The following is an 18,727-nucleotide window of genomic DNA, read 5'->3' as shown; positions in this document are numbered from 1 at the left end:
CTATTTGTACAATAAGCTAGTTTGTATATTTCTGTATACTTTTACATATTTACAACTGCTTTATGAAAGTATTTTTAATATCGCTGTGTAAAATACCTGTGATTGCTTTTAATAAGAATTTTAAGAGAAAAATGTAATATAATCATTTTATTTTAAATGGAAATTATGGATTAAAAGTTATCAAAGAGTATTCTACAGTAGCAAATTAAGTAAATTGTAATCTATGATTTCTGGGCTTATAGGAAAGAGGGTAAATTAGCTTTTGTGGGGTGCTGTACTAATATGGGCCTGCCATTGTGCTGGGCACTTTATAGTTAATCTTTACAACAAACTCATAAGAAAGTCATTTTACAGGTGTAGAAACTGAGGCTAAGAAATGTAAAGTCATTTTCCCAACATCATATAGTAGAAGTTCATCTAAATATGAGGCCCATAGGAAAGGTAATTCCATAGCTCACTTGGATCATGATACCAAGCAAAAACATGGTAGGCACGTCCCATGGTCAGGTAGGCACTGAGCAGCAGAACAGTGAGAACTGATAGGTTGCCTGATCACAGCTCCATAGTCTCTGCCAGTAAGGACACAATGAGCCCATGTGGATGGATTTAGATACTTTATTACTCACAGCATAGCAATGGTAGAAGCTTCCTGTTTGTATCAGTTCCCTTTACCCCCCAGATCTCACAAGGGTGATGCAAAGGTTGGCACTGGTGAATACCATGCATGGAGTGCAGGGCAGTGTCACAGCTGAGGAATCCTGAGCTTAGGAACCCCTGCTGTGTCACAATGGGGCTTCTGGAAAACTGCCCATCCTTCCCTCCAGGGAGAGATGTTATCTTACTACCCTGCAATGTAAACAAATCTTTCTCAAGAAGAGGAGAGAGGTCTTTATCTTTATTATCCTAGACCATCTCCAGGGAGGGAGACATTCTCACTATCTTTACAGTTCTGGAAAGTAAATAAATCTGAGGAAAGTGGCTGTTAATGCCTAGATGTGAAGAAATATGAGAGATTCATAGAAACTTGCCTCCCATTCCAACAATGTAATAAGATATTAATAGACCACTTTTTTTTTTGCTTTTTCTTCCTTTGTTAAACAAATATCTACTCTTTTATTCACTCACTCAAAGTCAGTTCACATATTACTAAGTGACCCCTAGGTGTGTAGGCAGACGTGCTGGTTGCTGTGCATAAAGCCCTAAGTTAGGCAAACACAGTCCTTAGCTTGGTGGAGCTAACATTGTGATTTTAGCTCCAGATAGTCTGCAGCTGTCTTTCTCAGTGACCTGCAATGGGGCTGACTCCAGACAATCCAGTTGTTTCTGTGCATCCTCTAAAAGCCGGAATGGAGAATTTAACAATTCACAAAATCTCTTCAGGGAGTCGCTTAACTATTAAAGGAGCCTATACTTAGGCTATGAACCCAAAAGTATCTGAGACAGGTCTCAATCAATTTAGAAAGTTTATTTTGCCAAGGTTAAGGACACACCCATGGCACAGCCTCAGGAGGTCCTGATGACATGTGTCCAAAGCGATTGGGGTACAGATTGCTTTTATACATTTTAGGGAGACATAATACATCAACCAATACATGAAAGATTTACACTGGTTTGACCTGGAAGGGCGACAAAACTCGAGGAGGGGGACTTCCAGATCATTGGTAGATTTGAACATTTTCTGATTGGCAATTGGTTGAAAGAGTTATCATCAGTAGAAAGTTATCATCAGTCGAAAGGAATGTCTGGAGTTATGGAGACCAAGGTTTTATCATGCAGATAAAGCCTCCAAGTAGCAAGCTTCAGAGACAATAGATTGTAAATGTTTCTTATCAGACTTAAGGTCCGTATTGATGTTAATGCTGCAGAGGAGTGATGAGCCATGCCCAATCCCCTCTTCATCCAGCCTGAACTACTTTTTCAGATTAATTCTGGACTGCTCTTGGCCGAGAAGAAGGGTCCATTCAGATTGTAATATGGTTTGACTCTGAGTCCCCATCCAGATCTCAAGTTGAATTGTAATCCCCAGTGTTGGAAGTGGGGCCTGGTGGGAGGTGATTGGCTCATGTGGGTGGTTTCTAAAGGCTTAGCACCATCCCCCAAGTGCTGTCTCATGATAGAGTTCTCATGAAATCTGGTTGTTTAAAAGTGTGTGGTACCTCCCCCACCCTCTGTCTCCTGCTCCTGCCATGTAAGACATGCTTGCTTCCCCTTCACCTTCCACTATGATTGTAAGTTTCCTGAGGCCACCCCAGAAGCAGAGGCCTGTACATCTCTCAGAACCGTGAGTCAATTAAACCTCTTTTCTTTATAAATTACCCAGTCTCAGGCAGTTCTTTATAGCAGCTCAGGAATGGACTAATGCAGATGGTTAGGGGGCCTTCCAGTTTTATTGTTGATTTACATGTCTCATCAGTAAGTCAGGGTATTGAAAGTTAAATCCTCAGGAGGCTCCACCACACATTCATGAAGTCCAGTGAGTGAGTTGATGGTGTTACTGTTAATGCTGAGGATATCCAGGTGCAGAAAGGACTGAAAAGACAAGGAGATGGACAACGGTTTTCTCCTTAGAATATAAATCATCTTAGAAACAAATATTCTTCCATTTCCACAATAATTACTATCTTTGTTTCTTTGTTAGATAATACCTTTTTGGTGCATGTGAAAATAATGTATCTTACTGTAAGAATAATTTTTGAAAACATGTAAAAAATATAAAGAAATTAATAATCTCTCATCATGATGCCACCTAGACAGAACTAGTGTTAACTTTCTGGGGTATTCCTTCTGGTCAACTTATACTCACATAGGTAGACATCTATAGGGATTTTGCATGTTTTTCTTTTACTTAATTGGAGTCCTATTGTATCTGGAATTTAGTTTACTGCATTTCCCATTTAACATATAAAATAATATCAAAACCATTTTAATGGTTACACACTGGTTCATCAAATATATAAATATTAATTTATTTAACCAATGCTCCCCCAGCAATGTTGGCCCACCCTTATCTTGCGTTTTGCCTTCTGCTATGATAAACAGCTTGATGAACAGTATCTTTTTTTATACCTTTTCCCCTACACCTCTCTGTTTATTTCACTGGGATTGATTGATAACTGTGAAATTATTAAATTAAAGGATGTAGGGGCTGGGCACAATGGATCACACCTATGATCGCAACACTTTGGGAAGATCTCTTGAGTCCAGGGGTTCAAGCCCAGCCTGGGCAACATAGTGAGACTCCATCTCTACAATAACTATAAATACATAAATTAAAATTTAAAAATTAAAGGGTAAAAATACATATTGCTGAGCTGCCCTCTGGAAATTCTGTACTATTTTACACTCTCCCCTAGACTATGTAGGGGTGGAGGATGATAGAGAGAGGGGTGGGAAGAAGGTGAGAAAAAGGAAGCAGGGAAAAGACAGAATTGCAATGCAGACTGCACTATTGAGTTACTCTTTATGAATCCTGGAAGCTTGTCCCTCCCCAAGCACACCTTAAAGATGCCAATCAATTTTCTTGAATTTGGCTCCTAGAAAATAGGCTCCTACTGACCAGTGCTTCCAATCCTTCTGAATTCCCCAGGAATTCAAATTCCCATCTGAATTCTCAGAGATTCTAATGATGTATGAAGTCACTTACAAGTCTTCAGTTTTAGAACTTAAGAGATTTTTTCTCCCTTTTCAGAACATTTCAGATGGTGAGAGGTGTCATATTGAGACTCAGTCATACTGCTCAAGACTGACTCTTTAAATAATATCCAGATTACCAAAGCAATTTTTTTTAGTGTCTTGGTTTTTCCTTCTCTCAATGTATATATTCTTATTTCGAAAACTATGCTGTACTCAGTCTTTAAACTGGAAATGCAGAAAATACTATTAGAAATAAACCATCCATAGTCTTCACAAACACAGTCATTGTTAACATTTTATTATGTTTCCTTCCAGGCTTTTATTTATGTATACATATATATTTTACAACATTGTAAACCTACTACAAATGCAGTTTCTTACTCAGCTTTTTCCCACTAAAGAGCCATAAGCATTTTCCCATGATATTACATAACCCTCATAAACATTCATTTTTATGGCTGGATGATATTCCAGTGAGAAGATGAATCTTAATTTATGTAGCTGTTCCCCTTAGGAGAACATTTAGGATATTTCTTGCTATAAAAAATTCATGTCGGCCGGGCGCGGTGGCTCAAGCCTGTAATCCCAGCACTTTGGGAGGCCGAGACGGGCGGATCACGAGGTCAGGAGATGAGACCATCCTGGCTAACACGGTGAAACCCCGTCTCTACTTAAAAAAATACAAAAAACTAGCCGGGTGAGGTGGCGGGCGCCTGTAGTCCCAGCTACTCGGGAGGAGAGTGGCGTAAACCCGAGAGGCGGAGCTTTCAGTGAGCTGAGATCCGGCCACTGCACTCCAGCCTGGGTGACAGAGCGAGACTCTGTCTCAAAAAAAAAAAAAAAAAAATTCATGTCAACCCTTTTTGCATAAAGCTAATCTCATAGTTAGCTTTGTTCTAAAATAGAGTTTTAGATACAAAATAGTAATATAGCTAATGATAATGATCACTTTTTGAGCATTTACTATAGGAATTTTACTTGCATTATCCCTACTCACAACTTTTCAAGGTAAATAATAATATCCCCATCTTGTAGATGAGGAAACTGAAACTCAAACGTTAATTTGCTTTAAGATGCAAAGCTAAGCAATAATTAAACCCAGAACTTTATTGTTCCAAGATCCCTTCCCTTTGGTCCAGATGATATAGGTACTTCACCATATCAGAGGATGCAAATATTTTTTAAGGATATTGACATACATTGTGTTCTACTATTTTTGCCATCTTTTCCTCAATTTGGAGATTTTAAATATGAGGCATTTGTTTATGTTTGTGTGCAGGATTGTTGGGCCTAGAAAAGTTTTTAAAGTTTATATTATACTTATATTATCTTTTCCCTCTATTATAAGCTTAGAGGGTTAGTGAATATCCACTGTTTTTTTCTATAGTTTGCATTTGTTAATATTTAACTTTTTATTCCATCAAGAATTCAGTCTACTTTATGGAAGATATGGAATTTAGTATGTGGAATGAGAATAAACTAATTTATCTCTCGATTTTCTAATCATAGAACCTAAATTCGTTTATTACAGATATTCTCTTTCCCATTGACAAATATTAGATTCTTATATGTAGTAGAATATGTTTCTTTGCTTTCTTCTATTTATCCACTCACTCAGTTAGTAAATATTCAGTGCCTACACATGCCAGATACTGGTCTAAGTGTCTGGATACAGTGGAAGATGATAGCAGACTTATTAAACAAATAATAAATCAATAATTACTTAATTATAGTATTTTTAACAGCTTTGAAGAAAATATATGAAGAATGCCATGGTGGCTCATAGCAAGATTACCTGTTTTATTCTTGCACAAATATCACACTTATAATTTCTGAAGTTTTCTGAATTTTAATACCTAATAATTTAATATTCCCTTCCTAACTCACTGCTGTTCTTGCTTGCTTATTCTGTCAGGTGAAAGTAGGAATGATTTTTTTCAACTTATGAAAATATCACATTGAACTATTGAATTAAATATATATTAAATACAGCAATTAAATTGTAAAGAATTGACATATTTCACATATTCCAAAATTCTACCCAAGTTTTCTTTTATAATTCTCTATAAAATTTTGTAATTTTTTAGTTTTCTCCAAATACATCATTCAATTTTATCATTAAGTTTGCTTATAGGCATTTTGTACTTTTTCTGCTATTATAATCAGGATCCCAGTTTTTATTATATTTTATAACTTGTTTTTAATACTGTAGAAGCAAGCTATTGATTTTATGTATTTATTACACAATCAGCCACCTTACTGAGTTCGTTAATTCTCATATATTTTTCTCAGTTTTACTCCTTTGGATTTTCAATAGATGCACTTCTACCTTCAATTAATAATAGCCTTTTTCTCCTCTTTAACAATATTTAGGCCTCTTTCTTTTTCATTCTATTTATATCAAATTGTCCAGAACACCCCAAAAAATAAACAATGGTGGTTATGAACATCCTTACTTTGTGCCTAGTTCTTCACTATTTCACTGTTTCATATGATGCTGGCTGATGATTAAATGTCATACTTTTTAATTAGTTGAAAAAAATGTCCATCTATTCTTAATTTTTAAGAGGTTTTATTAGTAACAGATGTTCAATTTTATCATACCCATTTTGATGTCTTTTCTTAATGAGCTCTTATGTAAGACAATTATCTCTTCAGATTATTAGCTACTGCATCAGTCACATTTGGTTGAGATATTTGGTGATTTTCTTTGTAAACAATGCTGCAACATTCTTGAGTACCATGGTAACACCCTGGAACCTTGGAAGAGGCTTGGGCCTAGAGTCAGCCCACCTTGAAAGTGCAGAAACAGCCCTGTGAATTCAAGTAGAAGATGCCCGAAGCTCCTGAAGAAGAGATCCAAAACTCCTGAAGAAGAGGTCCAAGGGCAAAATGTTCTGTAATTTTGGGGGTAGGGGGGAATCTCTTTTCCTCTAAGGGAACGATGAATTGATTTGATAATGGTAGGAGTATTTCAGTGTTGTTGAGTATAAGAAAATTTTGGACATGTCTTGCTCCTGGCATGCTGTGGGTGCCAGAGCTTTCCATGCATATCTGTACCTTTGTATAGCTTGGTCTGGTAAGCTTGGTTGAAGGACATGGCCAAACATAATTTAAGATGTGAAATAAACCTTGGCCATAAGTTTTGGGTCTGGTATTATTCAACTTGGAGTAGAGCTTATTTGAAATAATTTCCTGATCACTTTCAGAGTCTCCTAACAGCTACATCCAAGAGCCTTGATTTGCTGAGCTGCTCATCTCATTGGCCATTGATTCAATGAACATGTATTGAGCACCATTTATGTGTCCAGCATTAGGCTGGGGTGTTTCAAAATGCAAGCTTTATTATTATATGGGCATGGTGAATTTATTATGATTTGGGATCAGGAGTTGACTGCCACTGAAAAGATAGTATGTCACCCACAGTTCCTCAGAGGAGGGTGCATGCCACACCACACGGGGCCACATGGGGAAGCACCAGGGTCAGTCAGCAGGCAGAGTGAGGGAGGAAGTGTGGAAGGGCCTTTACTGTGGTGTCTGTTGGAAGGAACAGGAAGGGCAGGATACGTGGACTTAGTGTTGGTTAGTGTGAATAAGTCTGGCACGGTGTGAGGTTTAGGAGCTGTCCAGAGTTGCCTAGGACCTGGTCCTGGGATGGTTAGGACAGGGGAATTCCAGCCCAGAGTGTGAGAGCCCTGTGAGCATCTGATAAAGGCAGTGGTTGGGGAATATGGGCTTGGGGTTGGTTAGTGGCCAGATGAGAAGTATACTTGCAGACCCATCCTTTTCTATCTCTAAGAACTAGTTAGTCCTGGGAGTAAACATCTCTTTGGGATCAGCAAAGCCACCGATATCAAAACATCAGAAAATACAGAAGATTAAAATGCATGATTGATACATAGAGCTTTCAATGAGAAAGGTGATACCACAAGCCATGAGAAGGGTCAGAGGAAGAGTTTCATGAAAATACTGGGAAAAAATTTCCTGATATTCCATTGATATCTCTTAACTGTGGCATCAACAGTCCAGGCTATTAATAAGTCAATAGAAGAAAAAAATATAGGGAGAAAAGTTGACTAACCTCAGGAGAAGTGAGGCTTTTGCTCCCTAATTTTACTCTTCCCTGAAATGGGTCAAAACCAGAGACAGCTTCAAGGACAGAGCTGAGGGGCTATGACTGGAGGAGGAGCCTCTAGTGGAAGCAGGTGAAGAGGGCTGGATGGTACAGGCACTCTCTTGACAAATGGCCCTTCTTCAAGTGGCTTCGGGACTGCTCCAACCCTTCTTTCCTATGCAGCTTGGGATGGGAATGGTGGTGGAAATCTACTGCTCAGGATGACTTCTTTACCTCCCCAGGATGTACAGAGAGATCAGCTCAATCCCATTCTCTGCCAGGTTTATGAAAATTATTCTTTCTGGCCGGGCGCGGTGGCTCAAGCCTGTAATCCCAGCACTTTGGGAGGCCGAGGCGGGCGGATCACAAGGTCAGGAGATCGAGACCATCCTGGCTAACACGGTGAAACCCCGTCTCTACTAAAAAATACAAAAAACTAGCCGGGCGAGGTGGCGGGCGCCTGTAGTCCCAGCTACTCGGGAGGCTGAGGCAGGAGAATGGCGTGAACCCAGGAGGCGGAGCTTGCAGTGAGCTGAGATCTGGCCAGTGCACTCCAGCTTGGGTGACAGAGCGAGACTCCGTCTCAAAAAAAAAAAAAAAAAGAAAATTATTCTTTCTGTGAGCCCAGCAGTTAATCACAGAGGCCAGTCTCTACTCAGCATTATATTCCAGGAAACATGGTTCAGCAAATACAAGTGTCTAATAACAGAGAATGAGACCCAGATACCCAAACGTTTTGTTCAAAATAAGAAACCTAACAAAGTCTTAGGTTTTACCTATCTTTATGTCCATTCCTGTGGAAGAAGAAAGTATCAATGAAAACTTACAACACTGACACCTTTCAGAAAACAGAGATATCGACTTAAACATTATTCCCTCACCAGGACAACTAATTATTAAGTAAGATGACCATTAAGAATTGCAAAAACATTTTTTACAAGTCTTTTATTTTTAGGGGTACCACCCACAATGAATTTTATGATGCAGGATAGTTTCAGGAAAATGGAGAAATTTTCATCTTGCTGAGGTTGTTTTCATCAGCAGTTGAAAGGTTGCACAGTTTCAAGGCTAAGCAATGTAATTTCCTTTTTTAGCACCTAAGAAAACAGAACAGACTGACAATCTGAGGACTTACAATTTCGAAAAAAGAAGGGTAGCACAGGAAGATTAACAAATGAGTTATAGGGCGCAAGATGTTTTTCATCTATATACTTAAAAGCAATGCCAATGTTTACCGATGTTCTCAAAGAATGTCACAGAAGATACAGTTCCAATCCATGACAACGTGGCTGAAAACCCTCTCTCCCTTTCTTTCCTTTCAATTTTGCTCATAGACCTTGTGGATCAAAGAGTCTCTCTCCATTTCATTTCCAGCTTGCTGTCAACACTTCTCCAGTAAACCATCCAGGTGGCTCTCAACTCCTCAACTCAAGTCTAGAAATTATCCATGTAAGTATTTAGCATACCATATGTCTGGCACATGGTGTAGATTCAAAGAGCTTTAGCTATCAGTATTATTATGATTGTTATTGGGAATATAAGATAACTGACAGAAACATGAGAACAATGTTGAGAAACACACTGGTATCCTCACTGTTTGCATTGTCAGCATCCATCTTCCTTTCAGCCCTTGTAGGGGCAAAGGAGGCATGGCAAAAGCCAGCGGTCTCCCCAGCTCCCCCTCTTGGAACTACTTTTTTCTCTCACTAGATATTTGCCTCCTCTTTGATGGAAATGTTCTGGCCTCTCCCAGTAGATGTTCCTGCCCAGGCATTGAGCTAACAAATTCAAAGTTTCCCTTGGAAAGAAAGGGAGGAGGGAGGTTCAAGGATTCTCTTTCTTTCACAGTCAGGAGGATAGGAAAGATGCTGTAAATCTCATAATTCAATAACTTGTTTCTTGATCATTCTTTTCATCAAGGTGACAATATCTTAAAGGCCAACCTTTGAGGGGTAGGTCTAGAAAAATGGTCCACAAAACCCATTTGGCATGGTTTCAGGCTAGATCACTGGTCTTTGGGTATGATGAGGGGCAGGGCTGGAAGGGGGAAAAAGAAAGTGCTCAGTCTCTTAGGGGCACTTTTTCAAATTCTACTGCCTCTTTACAGAAACTCGAAATCTCCTCTCCACTGAGACTCACATTGACTTCTCGTTCTCTCAAACTCAATCAAATACCTTGTTTGTTGGTAAATCTCATTGACTTCACTTCAGACCATGTCCAGAATCTAACCACTTCCTGGCACTTTCTCTGCCATCATTCCAATCCAAGCCGCTGCCAACTCCCACTTGGGTTATTGCAGTAGTCAACCTGTGTTAGTAGCCTATTGCCACTGCAACAAACTCCTCAAACTGAGTGACTTAAAACAACACAGATTTATGTTCTCACAGTTCTGGAGGTCAGAAGTCTGAAGTGGATTTCACTGGGCTAAAATCAAGGTGTCAGCAGGGCTGCTTTCCATCTGGAGACTCCAAGCAGAAGTCATTTTCTTGCCTTATTGAGCTTCTACAGATGACTCGCATTGTATGGCTCATGGCCCCTTCCATCTCAAAGCCAACAATAGTTGGGCAAGTCTTTCTCACGCTGCATCACCCTGCCTGCCTCTCTCCTGCCTTCCTCTCACTTATAAGGACCCTTGTGATTTCATTATGCACCTGGATAATCCAAGATCATCTCCCCACCTCACGGTCAGCTGATTAGCAACCATAGTTCCATCTGTAACTTTAATTGCTCCTCGTCATGTAAAATAACATTTTCACAGGTTCCAAGGATTTGGATGTGGACATCTTTGTGGGCCGTTACTCTGCTCACCACACCTCCTAACTCACTCCCAGTTTCTTGCCTCCCTTAAATCACTTCTTCACACAGTAGCTAAAGTGGTCCACTTAAACCACGTATCACATCACCTCACTGTGCTCAAGACCTTGCGAGGGCTCCCACTTTGTAGTCCTGACAGCCCTCAATACCAGTAAGGTCCTTATGAGCTCTATGAATGTATTTGCTGAATTCGAATACTCCTATCATTCCTGGCATCCACCCCACTGCATTATGGGAAATAAGACTGCATTCTATTTGCTAATGTTTTATTTAGAATGTCTTCATCTATATTCAGAAGCAAAGCTGGTCATTTGCTTTCTGTGTTTTCTTTTGTTTTGCTTTGTAGAACAGATTGGGGGCTTTGCGTCTTCTATAAATGAAATTAGCATGGAAGTCATTTGTTTCTTAAAAGCTTGAAAAAATTCCATGCCTTAAAACATTTTCTTAAACTTCACTGCGCCTTAAATTGACTAAGCATAACGAACAATAGGTAACAATGTGAAGAAGCTCCCCAAGATTTTTTAAAACACCTATTTTTAGTTGCCATTCTCCAGAATCTTTTCCATTCGATTCCATTCACTTACTCTAACCCAAATTGAATACAAAAATTTTGACTAAGGCACTCCTTTCTAACCCATTCCCAGTCCTACCTTAGAATCTAACTCCTGAGGTGCTCACACTACTGGGGTTTCAAATTAGCTTGCTGTCCAGATGTCTGGCCCTATGAACCAGAGGGCTGGCCCAGTGCACAGGTGGCCTGTCATGCTGGTTAGACTGAATGAATGAGCTGAAGAAAAGATCTGTGATCTTTTTCTAGGACTCTGGATTAATTAGGAGACCCACTGTAGGGGAATTCCATCCCTGGATCCTCCTACATGTACCCTCTGATGTGATAGAATAAAAATGAAAATAGAATCAGCTACAATGGTTTCCACACATGTTAAGACTGGTACTCCCTAGCTAGAAGAAAGTCATTTCTATGTTAGTCTAACAGAGGAATCAAATGTTGCCCCCCAACACAATTTTTAAAATTTTAATTAAAACCTACTAACTTGAAATTTATGTACAGTTATTCTCCTTAATGTCACTTTAGCCAATTTTATAAATTATCCCTACTTGAAAGCCCTTCAGATACTTCAGATACCACTCTCAGAAATAGCCCGAATCCATTACAAGGGTGAGTCACATGTCAAATATGTAAACACAACTTTAGAGTGGAGACTGGACATTCACTCTGTGCCTTAGGACAAGCCTTTGCTGTCCTGAGAGTTGATGGGAGCAACTCCAGAACCTTTGACTACCAAATAATCTGAGAGTCTTTGCCTATCGGCAAAACCACACAATTGCTATCAATATCAGGCTTTCTTCATGTTTCAGACGTCCCAAGATGAAGAGAGATGTAGTTATAGATGTCACTTCTATGCATGCCGTCAGTGTTTACTGCAGAAGGTAGTGGATCCCTAATAGAGTGTGAAGGGAAGTATTCCAGTCCACCTTGCAACTAACCCTGTGTTCAGCACAGCAGCCTTAGCAGTGTATCCACTACACAAGAAGACAGGAAGTCAACAGCATGCTCCCAGCTGGTGGGATTAGCATGAACATTCACAGCGATGTCCAGTGGCAAATGACTGCCCTGTCAGTAGCTTCATATTTTCCTCTCTCTTTAAACTTCTCAAGTCAATCAGAGCAGTACTACATATTATAAAGTGAGGGGGCTAACTAAATGACACACAAGACCGTCAGCTCCATTATATTACAGCGGCAACCTGTGAATTACATAATCCTTGGCCTCAGGTGACTTATAGTAAAGTTGGGCAAACAAGAAAACAGAAAGGGAAATTATCCATGTAAGTATTTAGCATACCATATGCCTGGCACATGGTGTAGATTCAAAGAGCGTTAGCTATCAGTATTATTATGATTGTTATTGGGAATATAAGATAACTGACAGCAACATGATAACAATGTTGAGAAACACACTGGTATCCTCACTGTTTGCATTGTCAGCATCCATCTTCCTTTCAGCCCTTGTAGGGGCAAAGGAGGCATGGCAACTGAGCCAGTGCTGGAGGGTTGCTCCAGGGACAGCAGCTTGGGATAGGGATCCATTCTTTCTTTCTTTCTTTTTTTTTTTTGAGACAGAGTTTCCCTCTTGTTGCCCAGGCTGGAGTGCAATGATGTGATCTCGGCTCACCGCAACCTCCGCCTCCTGGGTTCAAGTGATTCTCCTGTCTCAGCTTCCCAAGTAGCTGAGATTACAGGCATGCACCACCACGCCCAGCTAATTTTGTATTTTTCTCAGAGATGGAGTTTCTCCATGTTGTTCAGGTTGGTCTCGATCTCCTGACCTCAGGTGATCTGCCTGACTCGGCCTCCCAAAATGCTGGGATTACAGGCAGGAGCCACAGCGCCCAGCCAGGAATCCTTTCTTAGCCATCCAGGAGCACAGTCAGAGGAGAAAGACCAAGGCAAGACCTGAAGAAGTGCTGAGAGAGTCTGAGCCAGGGAAGCCAAGCCAAAAGCCAAATGCTGCTGGTTAGTGGGGAAGGATGCCATGGGTCAGGAGCCAGGTAGAACTCAGAGGAGAAAAGAAGCCAATTTGGAGCAACTCAGGGAGGATCCAAAATGGTGCTGGAACCACAGCCATAGTTCACTTTTGCAGGTCACTGGGCATGGCCACATTTAACCATCAGAAAGCTGAAGGGCCAGGGTCCATACACAATACTATAGGACAGTGATTCTCAAAGAGAAGTCCTTAGGTCCAGCAGCATCACCACAACCCTGGAACTTGTTAGAAATGCAGATTCTCAGGCCCACCCTAAACCTACTAAATATCAACGTCTAAGACTGGGCCCTGCCTCTGCAATAAGGAACTGCAGTCAGGTGAACTCTGTAAGTCAGCATTTCCCTACTTTAGCTGTATAAAAAACCACCTGGGCAGATTAACAAATACCCAAGTTCGCAACCCACCCTACATCAATTAAATCAAAATCTTGAGGAGTGGAGCTGTGGGGGCTTTGGCTTTTTTTTTTTTTTCTTTTTTTTTTTTTTTTTTTTTAGCTCTCTGGGTGATTCTAATGGTGGAAACCACTAGCTCTAAACATCTTCCTAAGGATAAATCCCTTTATAATGTAAGATATTACTAAGGCATCATTTTTACCCATGCTGGACACAGTGTAAAGACCGTATGTTCCAATTTTATCAGCCCTTTTCTTCAGGTTTCATGTAGCCTTAAATGAGACGGCTTATTGGAAGGACTTTCAACAACATTATCTGATTGTAGTCAGCGAGGCTTTCTCTTCACCCTGCTGAACGGATTACTCTTCGAGTGTCAGAGTAGAAACTATAATCCTTTGAAGTGAGTAAGGACAAGCTTTCCAGAAACCTGGGATCAACACAACCCAAATGAAGGCAACTGTGTGTCGTCTCCAGATAGCTGGTATAGAACAAGTGCTTTTTCAACTGAGATGAAAATTAATTCAGAGGTCAATACAGGTTCATTGTGTTCATTGTGATGGAAGATCCACTCACTAATTTCATTTGGGGATTAAATCTTTATTGTCTACTCTGCATTTCCATCTGTTTTCACAGTTTCTTTGCTTCTCTACTGAATTTCAATCAGCAGAGGAAAGGACATTGTTATGCCTTCTCTGTTTCTTCATTTTTTTCTCTTGCATCCTTGTTCAATTCCTCCTGCTCTTCCCTTCCTCCTTCTCCCAACCCCACCAGGTCTGAAATGCCCTGTATATTTGATGTGAATTACACATCCTTGAGACTGTGACTTGCTTGTGTTAAGACCACTTGCAGCTACCTCCAGCCATAATTGCAATTATAATTGGATGCAATTATTTGCTAAGTGTGCTTATAAATTTATCAGAGAGGCTAGATTAAATGTGGTTCATAATATCATAAAGCCTCCCATCATGTTAAGATGCCACTTAATTCCTTCCTTCTTCTAAACTAATTAATCCACAAGCAACACGCACTTAATAGTCTCTGAATAATTACCAAGCTGGTCCAGTCTTTGCTAAGGTCAGCCCAGGAGGGCAGTCTTGTGGGGTCCTTGGGACTTACAGCACCCACCCGGATTCCTCCATGTAGAGCTGCCTTCTCTAGTGTCTTCCTCTCACTGCCTCATTGTCAGCAGATGAACCAAGCCCCTCTCCTCAAAATAACGTTTCTGGAAGTTTCTCTATTCTTTTTTTAATGATAAGAGACAAGGTAGCAGAAATAACTTCTGCTGCTGCAAAACGACCCTTTTAATGCCTAAACTCAACTTCTCCATCAGCTGCAGGGGTGATGGGAGGAGGGGCTGGAGGCAGGGAACTGTCATGCAGGTTGCATTAAATCTCATGCTGTGTGCAATTAGACAGCCATGTATAGATTTCTGGAAAGGCCACCTGCCCCTTCCTTACACAGCCTGCTTTTAACTCTGCAGATTACTCTTGCTTCCGCAGCTCTCCTCCCACCAGCACCCTCTTGCCTCCCCCGGCCTTGCACTTCACAGCCGTTGCCAGCCAGCATCCCCACACTGTAAGAAAAGCACGCATTTTGGTTCACAAAGCAGCTTTCCATTTCATTTCTACCTGGGAACAAGTCGGTCACTTGACATCATAGGAAGTGTCTTCTCCATTTTACAAATAGCAGAAATGAGGGTCTGGGAGTTGTAGCGACTTGCCCCAGGAGAGAACCCAGACTCAAGCTTCCTGATTGCACACACGCAGGCACTTGGTGGACCACTCAGCCTCTTGGGGCATTTGAAAGGCTTCTGGAAAAACCTCCTGAGATCTGGTGCACCCTGACCCAGCAGCCCCATTGTTGAAAATTCCAGATTAGAGATCTTTCATTTGGTTGGGGCATTGGGTCTGAGTTAAAAAGCACTGCCCTTGGAAGGGGTGGCACGTTAGGCTTCCATTGGACACAGAATATCTTGATTAGCCTCCATGCTCAGAATGCCCCTTACAAAGTGGAGACGGGGGGCCTAGGACCTAGGAAAAGAAGTCAGTTTTCTTGAGGATCAGGAAGGGAAAGGTGGAGTGGGGCAGGAAACCGCCAAACTGGGGCATTGAGAATACCATGGCATCTGGGATGGGTGAGTGACATGAAAGTGATCACAGAAAGGAGACGCAGGCAACATCAACTCCAGACCTCATTAGCTTCAAGACAGGGCCTATTCCATAGACTGTACAGGCACCACCTGACTTGAAATCTCCTCTCTGCCTGCGTCTGAAAGGCTAGGGACACAACTTGCTCCCAAAGAGAGACAATCAAGCAAGAGCCCCCAGTTTGTCCTGCCCTCAGATCCTGCCTCTGCTTTTGCCCAACACTGACTGACACCTTTCCCCATGCAATGACCTAACACAGCCAAAACCTTGCATCTGTGTGGTCAAGGCGAGGAGTGAAGTCAGAAGCAATCTTATTGTCATTAAGCTTGTGCAGAAGAACTTGGAATCCCAGAAGACTGGAATCCAGTCTTAGCTTCTACATCCTATTATGCCTACATCCTATTATGTCTTATTCCCCCTATTCAAGCATTAACTTGTTAGGAGAAAAGACTGTTTCTCTTTTCATCCTTTTCTTACCACCTCCCTACCCAGCACAGATTCCCCTCAAAGCTAACAAAGTCTGCCTTATGTGCTTCGAAAATAAAAATTTTTTAAAACTTAGTTAAATATATGAAAGAAATGAACACAAGGAAGCTGTCTTCCCTAACTCTACACTTTGGTAGTGTCTTATGGAGAGTGGGAACAGAGTCTTAGTCCTCCCTGCATCGTAAGTACTGACTTGATGCCTGATGCGCAATACATGCTTGTCGAACATGCACTGGATGCTGCTGCTCCATTATCTCTTTTTTGGTCTTCATGGTTTCTCAGGCTTTCTGTGGATGTTTCATGTTCTTCTGGGGCTGAGGCTCATGCTTTCCACAATGAGAAGGCTGACACCCCGTGCTACTGTGCACCTGCTTACTGCCAACATAATCTCATGTGTATCTGCTTCTACTTCCCATATCACATCTGTTCTTACAGTTCCCCACGTCTAACCTCCTTCCCTTAGACGTATTCTCCAAGTAGCTCCTCCCTGTCTTACTCCCACATGCTGTATCCCCTTCACCAGCCCAGCTTGCCTACTAACTCCTTTGCTGACCACTCAGGTCCCACTAAAGTAGAGGCTCTGTTTTCTAAATTCTTAGAGTGTTTCCAGTCTGAGTCACATGGTTTAGCCCCTCCGCCTATGGTGTGCTGCATTATCTTTGGTGACCCGTGCTCCATAAAAGCAAGGTGAACCTGCCTATCCTCACATTGTGCTCCTCCAACCCATCTGCCCCTCCCTCCAGCAGTGGAAACAGAAAAGATGCCCAATTATTGGGTAGCATGTATTCATTTTCATGCCCTGGGCTTACACATGAGAAGAAAGTATAGTATCATGAAGTATTTCTCAAAGGATGGGGGTCATGTCACTTAAATCATATTCTCCTGGCAGGGGGTAAAGAAGAACCTGTTAAAAATTCAGATTCCTAGAGAAATAGGAATGCTTTTACACTGTTGGTGGAAATGTAAATTAGGTCAACCATTGTGGAAGACAGTGTGGTGATTCCTCAAAGACCTAGAACCAGAAATACCCAGCAATCCCATTACTGGGTATATACCCAAAGGAATATAAATCATTCTATTATAAAGATGCATGAATTCATATGTTCATTCCAGCCCTGTTCATGATAGCAAAGACATAGAATCAACTCAAATGCCCATCAATGATAGACTGGATAAAGAAAATGTGGTACATATACACCACGGAATACTATGCAGCCATAAAAAGGAACAAGATCATGTCCTTTGCAGGGACATGAATGAAGCTAGAAGCCATTATCCTCAGCACACTGACACAGGAACAGAAAACCAAACACCGCATGTTCTCACTTATAACTGGGAGCTGAACAATGAGAACACATGGACACAGGGAGGGAAACAACACACACTAGGACCTGTCATGGAGGGTGCAAGGAAAGGGAGAGCATCAAGATAAACAGCTAATGCACGTGGGGCTTAATACCTAGGTGATGGGTTGATAGATGCAGCAAACCACCATGGCACACAAACCTGCACGTCCTGCACATGTATCCCAGAACTTAACATTAAATTAAATTAAATTATTTTAAAAATTCAGATTCCTGGACCTTGCCTCAAGCCCATCAGAATCTTTGAAGGTGGGTCCAGGATCTGAGTTGTCACAAACTACCCAAGATGATTCCTAAGCAAACCAGCCAAAGAGCTGCTAAATTAGTGGTTCGGAGCCTGGGCCATGGGACCTGACTGGGTTCGACTCTCAGTCAATTTATTTACAGGGATGTACTTTATTTAATCATCAATAAACTGGAGGCAAAAATAGTCCCCACCTCAAAGGATTGTTGTGAAAATAACTGAAGAAAAGTACCGAGCAGGGAGCTTGGCAAAGAGTAAGTGCTCAATAAACAACACTTTGGAGCTTTTGAAGAAAGAAAATTCTTCACAGTCCTTGCTGTTTCCTTCCAAGTGGAGGGAGCCCCATTGGCATAACACTGTCAGCATCTCTCCACCACTGCACTCACTCTGCCACAGGGAAAGTCAGGTGATACCTCATCGATTAACTTGGGAAGAGCAAATTGGACATGCTTGGCTCAGTTGCTCCCTTTTCCTCTTAAGAATAAAACTGTTGGCCAGCGCGGTGGCTCATGCCTGTAATCCCAGCACTTTGCAAGGTCGAGGCAGGAGGATCACCTGAGGTTGGGAGTTCTAGACCAGCCTGACCAACATGGAGAAACTCCATCTCTACTAAAAATACAAAATTAGCTGAGCATGGTGGCGCATGCCTGTAATCCCAGCTACTGAGGAGGCTGAGGCAGGAGAATCGCTTGAAGCTGGGAGGCAGAGGCTGCAGTGAGCTGAGATTGTGCCATTGCACTCCAGCCTGGGCAACAAGAGCGAAATTCTGTCTCAAAAAAAAAAAAAAAAAAGAACTGTCCCCAAAGAGTACACATCCTCCATTGTTCTTCCAGGAGCCAAGTCTGTCCTTGTATGAGAACGAAGTCGGGGTAAGGGAGGAGGAGGAAGCTGATGTAACTCTGATCCCCGCTGCTTCACCATTTCCAGGCCCAACTGGGCTGTGATTGGGTGAGTTACCGAACCTAAT

General features: G+C 41.5%; 1 long non-coding RNA gene across 2 annotated transcripts; it reads left to right on the top strand.

The window, feature by feature from the left end:
* Positions 1-6,419: 6,419 nt before the first annotated feature.
* On the top strand, positions 6,420-18,703 carry LOC117075316. Of its 2 annotated transcripts, none has more exons than XR_004433959.1 (4): positions 6,420-6,512; positions 9,122-9,196; positions 13,767-14,000; positions 18,594-18,703. It is a non-coding gene; the product is annotated as an uncharacterized LOC117075316 (long non-coding RNA). The 2 variants fall into 2 exon arrangements; XR_004433958.1 differs by having other exon boundaries at positions 6,422-6,512; positions 9,082-9,196.
* The last annotated feature ends 24 nt before the right edge of the window (positions 18,704-18,727 follow it).

Source organism: Trachypithecus francoisi, unplaced genomic scaffold, assembly GCF_009764315.1.
Source record: "Trachypithecus francoisi isolate TF-2019V2 unplaced genomic scaffold, Tfra_2.0 Lachesis_group5, whole genome shotgun sequence".
NCBI lineage: Eukaryota > Metazoa > Chordata > Mammalia > Primates > Cercopithecidae > Trachypithecus > Trachypithecus francoisi.
This window is presented reverse-complemented; position numbering and strand designations above follow the sequence as displayed.